General features: G+C 37.1%; 1 pseudogene; it reads left to right on the top strand.

Annotated features, from left to right (window-relative positions):
- The window catches only part of LOC149267507 (ribulose bisphosphate carboxylase/oxygenase activase 2, chloroplastic-like), an 84,338-nt pseudogene extending 65,781 nt beyond the window's left edge, over positions 1–18,557 (top strand).
- The last annotated feature ends 2,799 nt before the right edge of the window (positions 18,558–21,356 follow it).

The raw sequence follows: 21,356 nt of genomic DNA, 5'->3' as shown, positions 1-21,356 counted from the left end.
ATTGGAAGAAAAAAGAGAAAAATGGCTTTGTTACAGTTGTGATAGCAAATACACTAAAGGTCATAAGTGTGCTGAGAAGAAATTATTCTACATAGATTGTGAAGAGGAAGAAGAAAAGGAGCAAGAAAGGTCAAAAGAAGAGGATATACTCCAGGAAAAAAACTTAGATAAAGAGGAAATGAATCCGACCATATCTTGTAATGCATTGGCTGGAAATACCACTCCTCAAACCATCAAGATAGAAGGACAAATCAAGAAGAAAAAGGTAATAGTGTTGATTGATTTAGGAAGTACACATAATTTTATTCATTGTAAGGTAGCAAAAGAATTGAATTGCTTCTTATATCCAGCACCAGAGTGTCAAGTGATGGTTGCAAATGGAGGAACAATAAATTGCTCTGGAAAGTGCCATAATATCAAGCTATCCATGGGAGAATATGTATTGACTAGCCCAATGCTTTCCATTCCAATGGGAGGTGTTGATGTTGTACTAGGAGTCCAATGGCTACAATCCTTGGATACAATAGCTTTTAATTTTCAAGAACTTTTCATGAAATTTTATGTGGAAGGAAAGGAAGTTGAATTAAGGGGTATTGCAGGGAAACCAGGAAAGATAATCAGCTCTAACGGTATGACAAAGCTTCTAAAAAAGGAACAAAGAGGTGTAATTGCACAATTATGTTCACTAGATGTTTCCACATCGAAATCATCTATTTCTCCAGATCTCCAAAAAGTCTTGGACAATCATTCCAAGGTATTTGAGACTCCCAAAGGTCTCCCACCTATGCGTGATCATGATCATGCTATTCATTTGATTCCAGGAAGTGTTCCTCCAAACATCAGGGCGCACAGATATCCCTATGCCCAAAAGAGTGAAATTGAACGTATGGTTGCAGAAATGCTAGAGGCTGGTATAATTCAACCTAGTCAAAGTTCTTTCTCGGCTCCAATAGTATTGGTGCACAAGAAGGATGGATCATGGCACATGTGTATGGATTATAGGGAGCTCGAAAAGCTCACTATTAAAGATAAGTTTCCCATTCCTGTCATTGATGAATTACTGGATGAATTGCATGGATCAATTTACTTCACCAAGTTGGATCTTCGTTCAGGATATCATCAAATCAGAATGAAGACTAAAGACATTTGGAAAACAACATTTAGAACTCATGAGGGTCATTATGAATTTTTGGTCATGCCTTTTGGCCTTACCAATGCACCTTCTACATTTCAAGGTTTGATGAATTCCATTTTCAAACCCTTCCTTAGAAAATTTGTGTTAGTATTTTTTGATGATATACTAATCTACAGCAAGTCTTGGAAGGATCATGTTGAACATGTTGACAGGGTGCTACAACTATTGGAGGAGAAACAATTATATGCAAAAATATCCAAATGTTTCTTTGGAGTACAAGAGGTGGAATATCTGGGTCATATTGTATCTCATGAAGGAGTTAAGGTAGACCCTAGCAAAATTAAAGCCATTAAGGAATGGAAAATCCCCACATCCATAAAGCATCTGCGAGGATTTCTCGGGTTGACAGGGTATTATCGCAAGTTTGTTAAGGATTATGGGAGAATAGCAGCACCTCTAACAACATTATTGAAGAAAGATTCATTTTCATGGACTCCAAAAGCAACAAAGGCCTTTGAACATCTTAAAGAGGCAATGTGCCAAGCACCGGTCCTAGCTACACCAGACTTCACAAAAACCTTTATTGTGGAATGTGATGCTTCAGGAAATGGAATTGGTGTTGTTTTAATGCAAGATGAAAGACCCATTGCTTTTGAAAGTCGTCCAATCAAGGGAAAGTTTTTACACAAAGCTATTTATGAGAAGGAAATGTTGGCAATACTACATGCACTTAAGAAATGGCGACCCTACCTAATGGGAAGACACTTCAAGGTAAAAACCGATCATGATAGCCTTAAATACTTTTTAGAACAAATATTATCCTCTGAAGAGCAACAAAAGTGGGTCACAAAGATGTTGGGTTATGACTTTGAAATCATCTACAAAAAAGGGAAGCAAAATGTGGTGGCAGATGCACTCTCAAGAAAGGATGAGGATGTGGAAGCATTGTTGTGCGCCATTTCTATTATCCAACCAGATTGGATAAACGAAGCAAGGGAGGAATGGAAGAATGATGAAGAAGTGTGGGCACTTATTCGAAAGTTACAACAAGATTCCAGTACATCTGATACATTTAGCTGGAAAAATGATTTGTTATGGTACAAAGATCGCTTATACCTCTGTAAGAATTCCCAACTCAAACAAAAGATTCTTATGGAATTGCACACTTCTCCCTTAGGAGGGCACTCAGGATTTTTAAAAACTTACCACAGGGTTAAGAAGGAATTTTTTTGGGATGGCCTTAAATCGGATATTCAAAAGTTTGTGGCGGAATGTTTGGTTTGCCAACAAAATAAAGTTGAAACAATTAAGACCCCAGGTCTATTACAACCTTTATCCATTCCAAGCCAACGTTGAGAGGAGGTTTCAATGGATTTTATCACAGGTTTACCCAAGTCTGAGGGAAAGAGTGTCATCATGGTGGTAGTTGACAGACTTACCAAGTATGCACACTTTTGTGCATTATCACATCCATTTAAAGCCAGTACAATTTCTACTGCATTTATGGAAACAATTCAAAAGCTACATGGAAACCCAAAGATTATTGTAAGTGACAGAGATCCCATTTTCACTGGAAATTTTTGGACAGAATTATTTTCTTGTCTCGGTACTCAATTAGCTCATAGCTCATCTTATCATCCTCAATCTGATGGGCAAACTGAGATAGTAAACAAATGTTTGGAAGGATATATTCGTTGCTTTGTATCTGATAAATAGACACAATGGGTCAAATGGTTGCCTCTGGCTGAATGGTGGTATAACACTTCCTTCCATACAACAACAAAAATGACCCCATTTATGGCACTTTATGGATATCAGCCACCATCCATCACATCATAGTTAAAAGAAAATTCTAAGGTTCAAGCAGTGGAACATCACATCGAGCATCAACAACAAGTCCTCCAACTCTTAAAGGATAACCTCGTGTTGGCGCAGAATAGAATGAAACAACAGGCAGATCAACATCGCATGAAAGAAGTTTTGATGTAGGTGATTGGGTATTCCTATGGCTACAACCATATAAACAAATGTCCCTCAAGCAAGCTAAGAAGGATAATAAATTATCACCAAAGTATTATGGTCCGTACAAGGTGTTGCAAAAGATTGGTACTATGGCATACAAATTGGAGCTTCCTGCAGCTTCTCGAGTGCACCAAGTTTTCCATGTTTCATGTTTAAAGAAGGTTATAGGCGACAAGCTCCCAGTTCAAACAATATTTCCAGAACTTGACGAGGAAGGAAAAATTATATTGGAACCGGAAGCAGTCACAGAAACAAGAACTCGACAGCTATGAAATCGATCAATTTCAGAGTATCTCATCAAGTGGAAGAACTTATCCGCTGAAGATTCCACATGGGAGGATGAGAATTTTATACAGAAGCATCCAGAACTACTCAAGCGTTGAGGACAACACTTTTTTGAAGGAGAGGGGCATGTTAGGTCCCTATAATACTAGTGATTACCCCATTACTATTGTAGTTGTATCCCTTATTAATATTGTTGTGCCCCTATTGTCCCCATATTGTTACTACTGTGCCCCATAGAATCCCTCTATTGTTATTTTTGTGCCTTTATATTATTATTGTTAGGTCGATTGGGTTATATTGTGACTCCTTAGACTCCTATATATAGAAATGAGGTTTTGTCATTTGAATCATCAAGGAATCATTCATTTGTGTAATGTAAAGGAGGTTGCCCCCTCGAAGAGGCTGAATTCTAAGGCATTGATCTATCTTTTCTATCTTTTTGTGAGTTGGTTTCATAACACAAGATTGGCCATATTGTTATTGATAACAAATATTTTAACATGGAAAATGATTGTGAGGATGTGCACCAAGTTACAAGATAGGGCCAATATCTCTAGCTCCTCACAGAAGTTTCAGTGCAACACCAACATTAACTTAAGTGCTTACATCAGATGGTGGAAACTTAATAAAATGAATGATCACGTTTAAGTAAATAGTATTTGAATCAAGAGCAGTGAATGTGGAAGAGCCAAAAATGTTAGAGTTTCATGAAGCTATATGAGCCATATCAATTGTCTTCTTTGTAGAAATTCTCACTGTAGATCACCTGATAATGCAATGTACTAAAGGAAAATACTTGATCTACTTCTACTATCAAATTTTGCAGAAGCTTAATCAATTTGAGCAAGATCAATCGGAACACATATAACAGAGAAGAAGAAATCATACACATGAAACACAGAATAATACTCTGGGGAAAGCCTCAGCTAAAAACCCCGCTATCTATATTATCATACAAGTGGAAATATCTTAGGATTACACAAAGCTTTAGCTCTCAAGCTATCCAGCTCTCAGTACAATCCATCATTGTTGCTCATAGACATAAGAGACAACACATATGCCTTCCTTCAATCCTCCAGGCCTCCTATTTCCTTACACAGTTTCTCCTGGGTCCTCCAGCTGCAACCTGTGTGATTCTCACCTCACACACAACATTGACCTCTGAAATAACTGCACAATCCTGAAGGAGATGATTCCTTCTGCATGGATGAGTTTCCTTTATAGGAAAAATCCTCCAACTGTTAGTACAATGTCCCGGTCTTTAATCTCAACTGGGTCTTTCTCTGAACTGACATGCATTGGTTATTTATGAGAGAATATTCAGTTATCTAGAGTACACTAGTTGCATGCATGCATTAACTGACTGAACTCACAATTAGTTCCTCCAATTGTTTGGAAATAATTTAACTGGACTTAACTTAGTTAACTGAGCTAACTAATTACAACTCAAATACAACTCATCACTATCCCCTCAATTAAAGAATAACTTCCTCAATCAAAGGGATAATTGTTGCATGTCTTCACAAACACTTCATGTTTGATTTTCTCCAACTAATTAACTCAAGATGAATTAATTAATTATTTTTCAAACAGCTAGTGAGACTAAATTTTAATTTTAATTCAAGGACAAATTAAAATTGGAATATACCCCGAAATTCTTTTTATAGCAATGCTAATTTTAGAATTTCTATTTTTTGCTATTTCCAACAGAGTTGGAGTATATCCTGAACCTTTGGAGTGTTCTACATGCAACACTTCTCTCAAGTGTTGTTGCTCTAGCAACTCTAGAAACACAAAAAAATATCCAACCTGAATCAGAATGATGCCTCTGTCATCAAAGTCTTTGACTGCTATTGCCTCTCTCAACTAAAAACTCTGCACCTTTGTGCTCTTAAGTATCTAATTTCTCTAGCCTCTGTCACTTTGATCTCTAGTTGCATCAATCACATTGATTCCTTTTGTTGCATTCGTGTTTTTGTTGGTCCTATCTCCCAGCACTGAATCCGCACTGCACCTCCTCTCATCATGTTGCATCGTGATGCCCAATGTTGCACTGCAACTCAGTTACTGAGAAGTAAGTAACTAACCTCCCTATTGGGCTAGAAACATCCTCTGATGTTGCAGCTCCCTTTGCTTCTCCATCTGCATCTGTCTCTACCCACTCAGCCAGTCCTGCTACTCCTTGTCGGGGCTCCCGTAGCAAGGTCTAATCAAAGAGGTTGGGTACCTCAAGGATCCTACCCCTATTTCAACCTTCTTGGGACTATCACTTCACATCGCCCCACCTCACACTTGGAGGTATGGCTACATATGATCCCTCTACCCACTTGGCTCAAAATGTCTCCCTACTTGAGGTCTCTGCATGAGTGGATGCCTCCACTCAATCTCCTCTCAGCTTCTCTAGTTATGGTTGTTCCACAACCTCCTGAGGCTGCTTCACCAATTGTGGCTCCTCCACAACTGTTTGAGACTTATTTTGAGGCTGCATGTTGAGAGGTAATGTACTCTCCCTCTCAACCACCAAGTCTCTAACAGTTGCCTTGCTCCTCAAGGCTTTGCATGCATCTTGAACCTCAAGAGCATACAGGTTCTTGACTCGTGAACCGATCAGTTTAACCTAACCCGTGGTGATGTGTCTAAGGAAAACCTTTCCCTTACTGAAGACAACATCGTAGCCTTTGTCCTCCACCATCGTGATCGATACCAAGTTTTTCTTCAGTCCAGGCACATACTTCACATCTGGCAAGGTGATAGAAACTCCATGCTCCCTCTGAAAAGAAACCGTGCTCACTCCTGAAACACTATACCTTTCATTGTCACCCATCTCTATGAGTATCTTGAGGTCTTTCTCCCCCAAGGTACTGAATAAACTCTTATCTCCGATCATGTGGAATGAGGCTTCACTGTCAAGAAACCAACCACAACCCATCATCGATGAAACCATGCATGCGATGAGGATAAAATCCAATTCGAACTGAGAGGCCAATGCCTCACCTTCAGTTCCTTCTGAGGATCCCTTATTGGATTTCTTCAATGGACAATTAGTTGCATAATGGCCCACCTCATGAAAATTAAAGCATCTCACTTTAGATTTGTCAATCTTCTTCCCACCATGAGAAGAAATCGATTTGGGATGAGAATCCTTCTCCTTCCCTTTCCTTGCCTTACTGGATAAGGCTAGATTTTCTTCATCCTCCTTGGATGAAGAACCATCTCTGGTGCTCCTCCTGATCTCCTCCTGCATCAGATCCGACCACAGTCGTTCCCAATCTGGAAGTTTCTCTCTTCCATTCACTGAGTCCTGGTAGCTATGCTAGCTCTTAGGAAGACTGAGGAGAGCAAGACTCACCATGTCATCATCAGCTGTTGTGATTCCTACACTTCCAAGCTCATCTCTGCAAGTGGTGAGCTTGTTCAGATATGTAGAGATCGTGTCGCCTTTTTCACACTTGATTTTCCGAAGCTTGTCCTTTAGCACCAGCTTCCTCTAGTCGTTTTTGTTATGATATAGATCCTTCAGTGTCTTCCACATTGAAAACAGTGTCTCCTTCCCATGGAGACTCGAGACAATATGTTCTCGAACTCCCTCAAGAAGAATCCTCCTCGCTCTCGCCACACATTTCTTCCATTCCACCAATTCCTAGGCATTAGCTACTGCTGGCTTGGGGACTTCTTGATCAAAGTCCTTCAAACCGTTGTCCTCTAATACCACTTCCATGCGATCCTTCCAGGTTATGTAATTCGCATTGCCATCCAGGGCATACTCGAGTCTCAAGCCATTGAACGCCATTGGTGAACTTTGAGATGTGATAAGAAATCGGTTTTGTACCTATAATCAAGAACTTCAAACTTCGAACTTCGAACTTCTTTGTATACTATTCTCCGCTTTGATCACCTTTGCTCTGATACCATGTAGAAATTTCTCTATAGATCATCTTGCTCCGATACCATGTAGAAATTCTCACTGTAGATCACCTGGTAATGCAATGTACTAAAGCCAAATACTTGATCTACTTCTACTATCAAACTTTGCAGAAGCTTAATCAATTTGAGCAAGATCAATTAGAACACATATAATAGAGAAGAAGAAATCATACACATGAAACACAGAAGAATACTCTGGGGAAAGCCTCAGCTAAAAACATCGCTATCTGTATTATCATACAAGTGGAAATATCTTAGGAATACACAAAGCTTTAGCTCTCAAGTTATCCAGCTCTCAGTACAATCCCTCACTACTGCTCATACACAGAATACACAACACATATGCCTTCCTTCAGTCCTCCAAGCCTCCTATTTCCTTGCGCAGTTTCTCCTGGGTCCTCCAACTGCAACGTGTCTGATTCTCACCTCGCACACAACACTGACCTTTAAAATAACTGCGCAATCCTGAAGGAGATGATTCCTTCTGCATGGATGAGTTTCATTTATAGGAAAAATCCTCCAACTGATAGTACAATGTCCATGTCTTTAATCTCAACTAGTTCTTTCTCTGAACTGACATGCATTGGTTATTTATGAGAGAATATTTATTTATCTGGAGTACACTAGTTGCATGCATGCATGCATTAATTGAATGAACTCACAATTAGTTCCTCCAACTGTTTGGAACTAATTTAACTGGACTTAACTTAGTTAACTGAGCTAACTAATTACAACTCAAATACAACTCATCCTTATCTCCTTAACTAAGGGATAACTTCCTCAATCAAAGGGATAATTGTTGCATGTCTTCACAAACACTTCATGTTTGATTTTCTCCAACTAATTAACTCAAGATGAATTAATTAATTATTTTTCAAATAGCTAGTGAGACTAAATTCGAATTTTAATTCTCAATTTTAATTCAAGGACAAATTAAAATTAGAATATATCTTGAAATGCTATTTATAGCAATGCTATTTTTAGCATTTCTATTTTTTGCTATTCCCAACAGAGTTGGAGTATATCCTGAAATGCTATTTTTAGCATTTCTTATTGCTATTTTCAACATTCTCTCAGTGTTTCTCACAACAAGAAACACAAACCTCCTTCAAAAAACACTCTTAGCATCTTGTTTAAATCTCATTTGTTCAACCAAATGTTTGAGAGAGCGTCATTGTGTTACATGCTTTGAATTTTAAATTATTGATTGAAGCTTTGTTACAGGTTGATAAGATGCAGATAAATTTTCCTTAAGTTGGTTTAATTTGATGGAAAATAAAGTTTTCAAGTTTTGAGGAACCAATAAAGGGAGCTTTCTACACATGTTCCCAAATTTAATCTCTGAGTTTAGAATAATCTAAGTGATCATTCAACAACACTACAAATTTTTCTAGCACTAATGATATTCAAAAGCTACAAATGGAGGGGACACCTATTTCACTAGATGGTATTGAGTATGGGAACAACAGAAACCAAAATATATTTCAACTGGATCAAATTGCCCATTATCAAATAAAGAAATTGTTTTTTTTTTAAGAATTCTCCAGCAATATTTTGGCACAATTATTTGGATCTTGTAGCAATAACACTTGAAGATGATGCACAAAAACAAGCATGTTTCCAAGAGTGTTAAATATTGGGTAATAAATGAGGGGTTTACTGAGGTTGTATGTTGATTAATGGCATAGCATTTCTTGGGCATAACACTTTTCGTTGAGATTGATTGTGAAACAATTTTTACTTGATTATATCTTGTCAAACACGTTGTTTGTCTTTAAATATGCCTTTTTCATGGGTGGTGTTGTTCATCATAAGAGATAATAGGTTTTCTATAAGGTTGCTTCTGTTGTCAACTCAAAATTATTATTGGTGGATTCTTCGAGCTATAATGCATACTACACATATATAATTGCACATTTGATAAACCAGATACAGGAGTTGGATGAGAAATCAAGGCAAAAACCAATTGAGCAAAGTTGGAGAATGGTATTATCAACCATGTGATGATCTGTGCATTATACATGGGTCAAGCTATTAAAATTTATGTCACCTCGTACCTATGATATTGGGCAATGATCAAAGTTGTGAAGGCACCAATGCTATATGCCATTAACACATTTATTTCAACCACAACATTCCTCCCTTCTTGATGTGGTTTCATTAAATGCAATAATGGATATTCTACAGAAAAGTCACTAATATCTATACTATAGTCCTATTTTATGCATCTTGATGTCCATTTTCAAAGAAGTGTAGACTCATTTCCAAGTTTTGTCATCTATGTTTCTACTAATTCACTATGTTGCAGTGGAAGAATCTGCTAGTAAGCCCAATGTGTTTTCAAGACATGGAATTTACAGTTTCCTAGCACTTTTTCTACAAAACAAGACATCAAGGGTGTGTAATCTTGGATATATATAAAAAAGAGGTTGAATTCTATCCTCAATCCCAAACACTCTCTGACATTTCACCTAAAAGTATTCATGATCAATTGATGCTTGAAAGGGATCGTTATGGAAATGTGTAAGTTGCAAACATACATATTGAAAAAATACTTATATTGGTCGTTGAAATGGAAAAATGAAGATAAGAGCTTGCAGACCTCTATGGATCAAAGGGAATTTCGATAGTCCTAGAGACAACCATCTATAAACAAAAATTGTCACAATATATATCACTCTCAATTTCCATTAAGGCTAGATGATAATTACAAGTTGATAAAAGTGTTCAAGGTTTCTCTTGAGTCTTTGAGTCAAAATGTTCTTTGTTTTTATTATTTTGAGAAAATAAATCTATTCATCATATTCTTCATCAATTGAAAAGTGGCAAGTTTTTTAGAATAACTTCAACCACATCAGCTTTCCAAGTAGAATATTAGTAATTGTTATGAGGACAAATCACAGGTGCGAACACAAGCAATCTCCCTAGGTTTCTAACAAAATCTAGTAACAAACAAGCATTCAATCTAATTCCTTCCCTGAATCTATCTTTTCTTGAATCATAAGATAACGAGGTGAGAAAATAAAGTTCATACCTTATTATGACATGCTTGATGAAAATCCCCCTTTGTGCTTCAGTGCATCTCCTCCATGCTTGAATCCAGACCTACACACATGGAAACAACAAAGGATCAAAGGCATACACAACATAAATGATTCAATAATTCAAACTAGTGATCAAGGAGACTAGTAACAAACATCATTCAATTGGAAAAATACAAATAACATAAACCATCCATGAAATTGATTAATTAACCCATTAAATAATGCAGTGAGAAGAAATGCATGTTTGTATTAATTTCATAAACATAAAAGAGCTACAAAACCTGTGCCTTTATGTGAAGCTCCTCCCATTGATCTCAATCCTTTCTAAGAATGATAAGCTTTCCAACCTAATTCCTCCAGCATAAACTTACTCTCAGTAGCCTCCCCCAGCTCCCCCACCTATGGCTTGATTAATAGGCCAAAAGGAAGTAGTTTGAGATCCTTAGTCCAAGTATGAGATCCACTAAAAGAGGGAAGAGGGCTCCTTTAAGAATGGGGATTAGTTCCATCAAAAATGAGGTTAGGCTCAAATATGCATGAGTTCGAGGCTTTCTATTGGGAATGATTCGCCCAACCATGCTTCTAGATCTCACTTTTTATTTTTACTTTTTATTGAGTCATGTGTGCACTTCACAGTGGAAGACAGTGCATAGATCTACGTAGTTTATAGTGGAAGAAATTTTGCATGTGTGGATAATGCTCCGAAAAACTGCGCAGATGCTCAAAAACAAGGTTTTGTACCATGAGATATAGAAATTCCACTTTATTCAAGGTACATAAGTTGTTGACTTCCATGGGAGTGCTTCATGACACTTGGATGGATGGCGAGAGATCCAATTTGATGATCATTTGTCATGGTGACAAAACGAAGTGTAACAGTAATCAAATCCAAATCTTAGATTTCAAGCCATTTTTGTAGCAATCAGATCCATAGTTGAAAAGATTTTGTCTGGCAATTTTGAGTTATCAAAAGTAAATGGCATGTGTTAAGATTTGTTTCTAGATACTATATTTATTTCCATATTCTCAGGAGAAGACCAAAAAACATATTTGACATCATTTAAAGGGGAGTTGATAGAATTTGAGTAGTTAATCTCAACAACCCCATATTCTAAGGCAGAGATGTAGCAGTCATTGGCTGATTCAAATTTTCAAGCATCAATTCAAGAACATGAAATCTAGTGGATGAGGAGGTAGTTAGTTAACATGTGGCAGAGGTTCTTAAGGCAAAATATCAGAGTTAATCCCATATTCTCATGCATAGAATCACTGACAGTCAAAGGATAAGTGGCAGAAAATTCCTATTTCCAAGGAATTGAGCTCCATTTTCAACCATTCGAGACACATTACTACCATGTTAGATTTAGTTTTATTTTTTAGTATTATTTTGATTTTGTTTCTAGAAAGTTTGTAACAAATTAAATATTATTTTTAGCTCGCTATTAAGATTTTTATTCCTGAAAGCTTTCAACAGCTTCACGATACTAATTTTCTATATATTGTATCATTTGTAATGTAATGGGGTTGGCTTTTGATGCCAAAACCTTGAGATTTATTTGTAAATTTTACTGTTACAAAGAGTTAATATTGAAGGTTTATGGCTTCAATTTTATGATAGACCTCATTCACATGTTTGTGCTTCCTACATTACATATCTTTTTTTACATGTGTTCAAGGTTGTATAGGACACTTGGAAGGGTTAGGTTGAGTATCAACCTCCCTAACAACTTGCCGCGGAGTTTTTTGTCTTTATTGAGTAGATCATGGTGACAGTGTGTCACTGTTGATCCCTCTAAATCAATAAATTGTTGCTTTTATATAAATCCTTAAATGTATTGTTGTTTCTTGTAGATATCCTTCTACATGCTTCAGTTCTTGATTAGATAATTAGATATTCAAGGAGGATGTCTATTTCTCTAATTTCTCCTCCATTCCTCCATCAAAACCTTTCAAGTTATGTTGTTATGCCATATTTGAACGTTGGCACTTTGATAAGGCCTATGAAATAAAGGGCATTATTTGTGGGCAGGGATTTGTGACTCCTCAACAACCACCTATACAACAAAAGCCTAGATATGGCCATTGTGCTTCATATGTTGTTGTTTAGTGAAATTAATGAAGGTTAATGTTCTTTTTTAATTTTGAAGGTTGATTTTAACAATTAATAATAAGGGTCTCGGTAAAGAGGTTGATAATAATCAATGTTGATAATTTCGGGTAAAGTTATGAAATTTCGTCTAGTAAAGACATGATTATGCATGTAATGATGTTGATGTATTAAAAGGATTCTAATTAACTCCTTAAGATTGCAAACGCACTAGTTACTAACCTTCATATAAAAAATGCATTTAAGTTATTGCTTTGGGTCTCGATGCAAATACTAAATGAATTGAATAATGCTTATTTTGGCATGGTATCTAGTTTCAAATTATAACTAAGCTTGATAAGGAAGTTGGAACCGTTTAAATGCATGGTTATGAATGAGATAATATGTGCATGTGGAAATTATGGCCTTAGAAAATTAAATTTATGTTGAAATGTTTTTTCCTAGATTTTGAGACATGTGACTAATATGTAAGTGAGACGTGTGTACAGTTGCAGGGCAGCATGTTTGGTACAGTAAGGCAAGGCAACTGGTATATTTGTTTATATGTGTATATTAATACCTAACATATTAGTGTATGTGACAACACATAGCAAGACTTAGTGGAAGTGAAAAAAAACATGTATCGTGGCATGGTGCAGCAGGATATGGACCAAGTCTGTCAAGGACGAGAAAGAGGGACATCCTTCCAAAGGAAAAGAACCTTCATGCATTTGGAGGTTGAGCTCAAAAGCTTAGAGGCTGACCTAAATATTTGCAGGGCATAACTTTGAAAACCCACTAGGAAACAACAAAAACTCGCTGAGTTGAATGGTGAGTTGCAAAAGAAGTTGTGGGAAATGAAATGCCAAGTTGAATCCTCCAAAAGAAAGGATGGTAATAGCACAAAGAGGCCTCGTGAGGCTGAAAAGGAGAAGAGGATAATCTCTTGTTGATGTTGTGGAGAAGAGAACCTGAAAAAGGATTGTCCCCATGTGAAGAAAAAGAAAGGAAATATCCCCTATGGGCCACAGGAACACGAATCAACAATGCAGGACACAAAAAAGGAGGTGGGGGAATTCCATCCAACTTATTGACATATATATTTGTGAGTGTGTGTGTGTTGAAAAGTTCCCATGTGAACTTTTGGGGAATGTAAGACTTCAACGTTGTTGTGAGCCTTGTGAAGAAGTCTTGAACTAATGTTGGTACATGAAGATGCATGTGTACACATATACCTGTGTGCATTGTATGATGGCCGAGAGTGCCATGAATGTTGGACCCATGGAAATTGAGTTGATTTTTGGGTATTGCTTTATTTAAGGCTTATGTGTTGTGGCCTTGATTTCTTGACTTCATGGATTGATATCATTTTGGTTTTGGACTTGTGCATGGCCATGCTGGTTGTTGGTCTTGGTTACGATGTTGTTTTACTTGCAGTTTCTTTTGTGAACTATTGTTGTTGTGAATTTCATGTCCTTTTGCAATAATTGCCTTTATTTTTCCTCTTGCATTAGTTTTTGATTTTTAAATTTTCAATTGCATGCTTAGGGATCTTGGAATGAGGAGGTGGGAGTGGTAGGAAGGCCACATAATCATGAAAAGGGTAGTGCTTAATGGACATGAAGGAAAACCTGTCAAGTAAATCTCCAGGAAAAAATGGAACGTTATTAGGCAATGGACATGAATATAATAGCAAGTAAAAATGAAACAATAGCAATATGAAAAGGTTGTATAATGCATGCTTGGCCTCAATTAGGGAGTCATCTAAACCCCATATTTACTTGGCACAAGCTAATGGCTGCTTAGGCATGATTAAGTAATGTAACAACCTAATGGATCTGTTGAGTCCATGAGAATAATGGACAGAGATAAGTGTAGCCAGGAAAATGGCCAGAAGGGAGTTCTCTTAAACCTTGACTATATTTGCATGTGCACTTATGTCTTACATACATGATTACGTTGATGAATGGTTGTATATTACAAACATAATCAAGTTGATCGATATGTGTGTGTGTGTGTGTATGCTTGCGAAAATTCCATTGTGTCTGACAAGGTTGTCAAAGGCCATTTGAATGAAGAGATGACTGCTCAAAATAAAAAAAAGATTAAGGATATGGATGACATGAAAGGATTTCCACTGTGATGAGGAATTTATTGGGAAAAAAGGAAAAAAAATTAATTACACCAAAGGTGTTCCTCTGCGGGGTTGGGCTAGGCGAATCTGACCAATCAAAACTTTTGATTTTAGTCGTCCTACATTGAATCAATTTTTACCATGTGGCACGTGAATCTATTCGACAGCACCTTGAGTAAACTGTGTTGAAACCTCCTTCGTTGATCACGTTAGACGTTGTAAAAATTCCTAGTGGAATCTCTGATCTCTGAAAGCAAAAAAAAATCGAGTCTGGTTAGTGAGTTCAATGATTTATACCTCTACAACAACTTCATTCATTTCGTTTCCAAGAGACGGGACTTTCGCCATTTTAAACACAAGTAGATGCTCAATCCAACTATTCCACAAAAGTGATCCCTTCAGTAGCGCCCTGGATAAATTGTGTTGAAACCCCCTTCGCTAATCATGTTAGACGTTGCGAAATTCCTAGTGGAATCTTTGATCTTTGATAGGATGAAAAAAGTTAGTCTGATTCTCAAGTTCAGCGATTCGTATCTCTGCAACCACTTCATCTATTTTGTTTCCAAGAGATGAGACTTTCTCTATTTTAAACATAGGCAAATGCTCAATCCAACTATTCCATGAAAATGGCTTATTTTTTGTAATGAGAGATCACCATGGTCAGTTCTATAGTTGTTGCTTGCCCCATCAATATGTTTCATGTTTTCCTGTTTGTTGCATCATCTCTTTATTTATTTTATGCTTATACATGTTTTGTGAACCCACTATCTATTTACCAATTTTGGAACAACTCAATTCAACATTTATGGTTGGAGCACAAATTTACATATATACATATATATACATGACAATATCCATATTCTGCAGAAACCCAATTCAATGTTTGGTTGTTTAAGTCTCTGAAAATTATACATATTGGTTTTTAGTTGTGGACAAACTGACCATTTTAAGCGAATAGGCTTCATGCCCGAAGCTTGTTGGTAACTCCTCATTATTTTTAAGTTGCAATGTGAAGAGCTCGACTACCCCTCCAATCAATTATTCCAATGTTCTAAAACCAACAACTATCAAAGAATTATTGTTGCGACAAATCAAAAAATGAAGCAAAGTAAGAAGGACAGATGGAAGGGACTTGCCTTTGATATATTAGATGACCAACAAGAAATTACTCGTTGAAAGGGAATGGTAAAATCTTTGTTTCAAGCTCTTATTGGCTCAAGTACCCATAACGTTGTTATGAGTTCCTATGAATATGCCAACATTGTTCAATGTAGGTAATATTATGAACTTCATTCTATTTCCATTTTCGCAACTGTGATGTGTGTCTCAGGAATAGGTTTAGATGGGTTTGTTCTATTGTTCATATTCAGTAGAGTTAATGCATAGTCTATATTTATTGGACCTTCACACATATGTGGACATGAAGAATTGGGGTTGAGAATAGAGAATGTAGTTGGCTTAGCTTAGTGCGAACACCACCCATTACCTAGTCCCATCATATATTTCTTGGGAAAAAAATGGTGGAGCTAATTGGGTTTGTGAAGATAAATTTGATAACATTAGCAGGTTGGAAATGGACAACACTCAGGATGGTAACTACATTGCTCCTGTTTTCATGGATAACTTAGTTGTTCACATTGCAAAAAACTTTATGAGCTTGCCAAATATTAAGATATTGCAAATTGGCACATCTTTAGGGATTGTTTTAGTTTCAAGGCCCTTGAATTCATTCAGTTATTGCAAACTAGGGCATCTTTAAGGATTGTTTTACTTTCAAACCCCAACATTTATTAAGGATTGCTAACTGAGGCCTCATTAGGGGTTGTTTCAATTTTATGCATTATGATTTTCTTTGGTTTTGATTCGATGTTTCTTCATTTTTAGGGTCCTCTTACTTGGGTATAGGGGGAAGCAAAGGCCAAGGGAAGTCATTCTAGTGTGAGATTGTGTTTTCTAAGATGGGAATTGAGTAAATTTCCACTTCCTTTGAACTCTTAGGATCACATTGTCTAAAAAACTCATGTTTGGGTTTATTATTTCAATACAAAATAGGAATATTGAAAATGTTGACATGTTATAGGTGCATAAACTCTAGAAGGGTTAAATTTTATGGAATTCTATTTAGGTTTCGACTAAGTTCTGATATTTTATTTGCAAAGAGTTCTGTCACAATTTATGTTTGTATGCCCTCCTTCTTTTTTTCTATTTTTCTCCTGCAACCAATCATGATGAGTGTTGGGGAAGTTGAAAGTGGAAATGCAGGAGAGCCCGCAAAATTAATCTGGTAGAGATACTATGAAGTAGTTGATATTATCAAGAAAGAGAAGATGTGTGTCCTCTTCATCAATGATCTTGATACACGGGTGGGAAGAATGTGAAGCATAACTCAATATATAGTAAATAATCAAATGGTGAATGCCACCCTGATGAACATTGCAGATAATCCTACAAATGTTCAACTTCCTGGGATGTACAATAAGCAAGTAAATCCTTGTTTTCCTACCATTGTGACAGGAAATGACTTCTCTAATTTATATGCCCCTTTGATTCGAGATGCTAGTATGGAAAAAATTCTACTAGGATCTAACCAGGGAGGATAGGATATGTGTATACAGGGGTATATTCCATACAAATGATTTCCACCTTGATGACATTGTCAAAGAATCTAAAAACATACATCGTTTTCTCCCTAATCCAAAAAACAAAAGATATTCAGTATTACAGATGATTAAATTCAGTATTGTCCAATTTTTTTCTCCTTCATATCTGGTCACTAAAATGTCATTTAAGAGTTGAGTGCAGAAAATGGAATATTCTAACTTGAGTTAACTACTATTGCAGATTTCTTTGGTGCCTTGAGAGTAAGAGCAAACGATGATGAGGTAAGAAAGTGGGTACCAGAGATTGGTGTATCGAATATTGGCAAGAAACTAGTGAACTCAAGGGAAGGACCCCCAACCTTCAAGAAGTCTGTAATGACATTGGAGAAACTTTGAGAGTTTGGAAACATGTTGGTCCAAGAGCAAGAGAATGTGAAGCGTGTGCAATTGGCAGAGAAGTATCTCAGGTATGCTAATGAGGATGATGTTATAAATGTTGCCTTAGCATTGGTGTTTTTTCTTCTATAAAAAGATCTTCCCAAATCTTGCATTCCTTCAATGTACCTTTACACCTTAAGGGGAAATTACTAGTTTATAATTATGTGAACATAACTCTTTCATGTGCCCATGTCAAGATTAAGATCACAGGAAAAAAATGAGGCAGTATGGACCTATTGATGCCTCTAAAATCCTAGCACCAACATTGGGGATAACCACCCGGTCCAGACCTTAGTACAGCTCCTTTTCCGTTTGGTATGGTGGCTCCAACTCAATATTATGGGACCAGTTTCCCATATAATGAATGGTTTCATGGATTATTGTTTTGTAATGTATAATAAGGATGATAAGTAATTTTAACCTACAACTCAAAAATATACAAATATACTTATCTAACCTGATAATGTATTAACAATGCGATTTCTGATTATTTCTAACAGACAAATAATCATATAGATGAATTATTGATCGATAGAAAGATGCATTCATAGATAATGATTACTTTGTTTAAGAAATTAAACAAAGTAATTATAAATAAAACATATTGCATTCATAACAATGTATATCGCTGACATATATCTTTAAAGTATAACAATTCTAAATCTTCAAAAATGACATGATAAAGAATTATTTGAAGAGCATACATATATCAACAATAGCAAAATGAATGCTTCATCACATAAGGAAACAAGACAAACACCTCCTGAATGACTATATGATATTAGATGACATGTTGGTGAATCTGATCTTTTGAAGGCGGGAACTGAGCTCTACAACTTTCAATGGCGAACTCTCCTTTTCTACTTGCAGGGATCTTCCCCCAGGCTGACAATAGATTGCTCGAAGGTGGTCGCAAGTCGGTAGGCGTTCCCTCTCTCCTGGGAAAAGAACCATGTCCGGATGAGGTAACACTTTGTTTTATTCATTTACAAAATGGGTTTCTTTGGCCACAAACACACCTGCAAGCACTCGGTCTCCTCAGTGAGGGCAATGTCCTCCAGTTTACTTTACCTAAGCGTCTTGCCACTGCTCGGTTGGACGGTGGCTTGGGTTCCTGGCACGTCGACATTTGTTGCCATCATACCACCTCCTGTCCTGCCAACGCCACCCCTTGTCATCAGATTTATCACCAACGGCCTGCTGCGAGCATGGATAAGAGAAGAAGGACATATAACGTCTTGGCTCCAAACTGTTTTGGAGAAATCCTGTGCACGTGAATGGGCGCCGACTACAACGGGCCACCTAAATATTGCCGCAGTGACAGAGCACACAAAAAATGACCTTCATAATCCAAATCTGAAAGTATCAGGAAGTAGAAAATATATAAAAAGCTGGGGTACAATGAGGTTTGAAGAAAAAACACCCATTTCTATGGTTTGTGGCTCCAAAATCACAGATTCATTCGGCGTGGGTGAAGAACGGATTAATATCTTCATCAAAAAGACAGGGGGCATCCATCACTGTATGAGGCTCAGAAAGGGGCTGAATATATAGGGGCTAAAGAAGGAAATACAGAACCAGCTTGGGACTCCCACCAAATACCAAAACCTGATATTCTCTAGTCGCAGTCTACAAGACCTCCTCTCACTTCAGGAATATGGTATCAACATTGATTCAACCATTTTTCTTAATATACGACTGCGTGGAGGATGCAATGGAGACAACTCAAAAAACACAAGCTCTTTTCGAGACGCAGTCAAGGGAAAAGGAAAAATGCAGCATAAATCAGCACCAGCACCAGAGTTACCAGGTCCCTATATAGTGGAACAAAAAATGGAATCCCCAACGCTCCAAGTACATCTACCAGAGGCAACTGAACTACACACTGAACTATCCAAAAATGCTGTCATTTGTATATTTAATGGTTTCTGGCCAAAATCCGATGCTCTGCATCATTGGATTTACTCCACATGGTCACCAAACTGTGATATACACCTATGCTCAAAGTGATTTTTCATTGTTAGCTTCAGCACAAAACAAGAACGAGACAGTATTATCAATCAAGGGCCTTGGTTTTGGGGCAATGTTGGCCTCTTCATCACTCCATAGTTTGATGGATTTGATGCAAACACTATGAAAATTTCAACAATGCCTGTTTGGGTGAGGCTCCATAACCTCCCTCTACACTTTTGGCATTACAAATTTTTATCAGCCATTGGAAATTCATTGGGGAAATTCCTAAAAATTGATGAAGACAGAGTTAGCAAGGGAATCGTCACATTTGCCAGAATATGTGTCGAAGTGGACCTCAGTCAGGGATTGCCTAATCACATCACATTAGAATACAACAATACATCGAGGACTCAACCGCTCGACTATGAGAATATTGCTTTCAGATGTCGTAGCTGCCTGCAAACTGGACACCTCCAATACAACTGCCCGCTGACTAGAAAGGACTCCAAAGGAAAAAAGAAACAACAAAAAAAGCCCAAAGGATGGCAGCAGACTGACCTGATGGAAGAAGAGGAGGACATGCAATCAGAACCTCCAGAGAACCAAACGGAAACTGATATTTACTCGGGACAGAAATATAATCAGGAAGAAACTACCCCAGATGCTCATATGGGGCCAATTAATATACAACAACATCAAGAACCTCAGCTGGAAGTAAGTGGAATAAAAAGAACTCATGGATCTGAAGGATCTGAATCTGACAAGGAACTACCATTGAACACACTAGAAAACCAGCTGGCCATAATTTCACCCACTCCCGAATCGGAGGGTTGGAGAAGGGTGGAGAAGAAAAAGGGCAGAAAAGCATAGGCCTGCTGAAATTTTTCTTTTTCTTTTTATTGTAATTTATCCCTTTCATGGACAACCATCTGTATATGCTTATAGCATCTACAACATGTAACTTTTTCATGAATAAAATTACGGACTTTTTCCACGAAAAAAAAAAGGAAACAACACAAAAGAATAGTGATAGAAATACCGCATGCATTTGAGTCTTTCCAATGTAAATAACACTTTGTTCCACTTTCTTATTTGAAATAAATTGTAGGAGATACAAAAGTGCAGGTCTTGAAAAATTTTCTTCACAAAAATGTAGAACCTTGATCCACTACTAATAAAAAATATATTCAGAAGTACAAAAGTGTAACTTCTCAAGTCAAGTTTTTAATGCAAATTGAGGACCCTTTCTTAAAATTCATGAAAGGGTTTAAATAATAAAAATAAAAACTAACTGTCAATAAAAATCACTTTGAGTTGTTAAAACTGCAAACATGAAAATCTGGGATTTGATTTATGAAAATAACAGTGTGATAGCCTTTGAACTGATTCATTGTATCTACTCCTTCTCTTGCACTTGCAGCTGACAAATTGAGAGCATTTCATGAATTTCTGGAGGATGACTCAGCCTAGAATGTAGTTGACCGGTGTAGGTGGCATCTGACAACTCGGGAACCATGCAATTGATAGTGTTGGCAATGCATTTGGTGGCCATCTACTGGCTGTGCGGCTTGACTAGGAAGAACCAAAATGCATCCCAAGTCAAGTTTTGTAATTTGCCGATTTGTTCTTCTCTGCTAGCCAGATCCTTTATCCATTGATTTTCTGGCGCTTTTTCCTTTGGGAGCTTTCCTGGGGAGCAATCGGAGATCAAGTTAGCTCCATATAAGTTGTCATT

Source organism: Pinus tabuliformis, chromosome 6 (assembly GCF_031772625.1).
Source record: "Pinus tabuliformis cultivar Carrire ecotype Pingquan chromosome 6, CPIR1, whole genome shotgun sequence".
In the NCBI taxonomy this organism is placed as follows: domain Eukaryota; kingdom Viridiplantae; phylum Streptophyta; class Pinopsida; order Pinales; family Pinaceae; genus Pinus; species Pinus tabuliformis.
The sequence above is the reverse complement of the archived record's forward strand: the minus strand, read 5'-3'. Positions and strand labels throughout refer to the sequence as shown.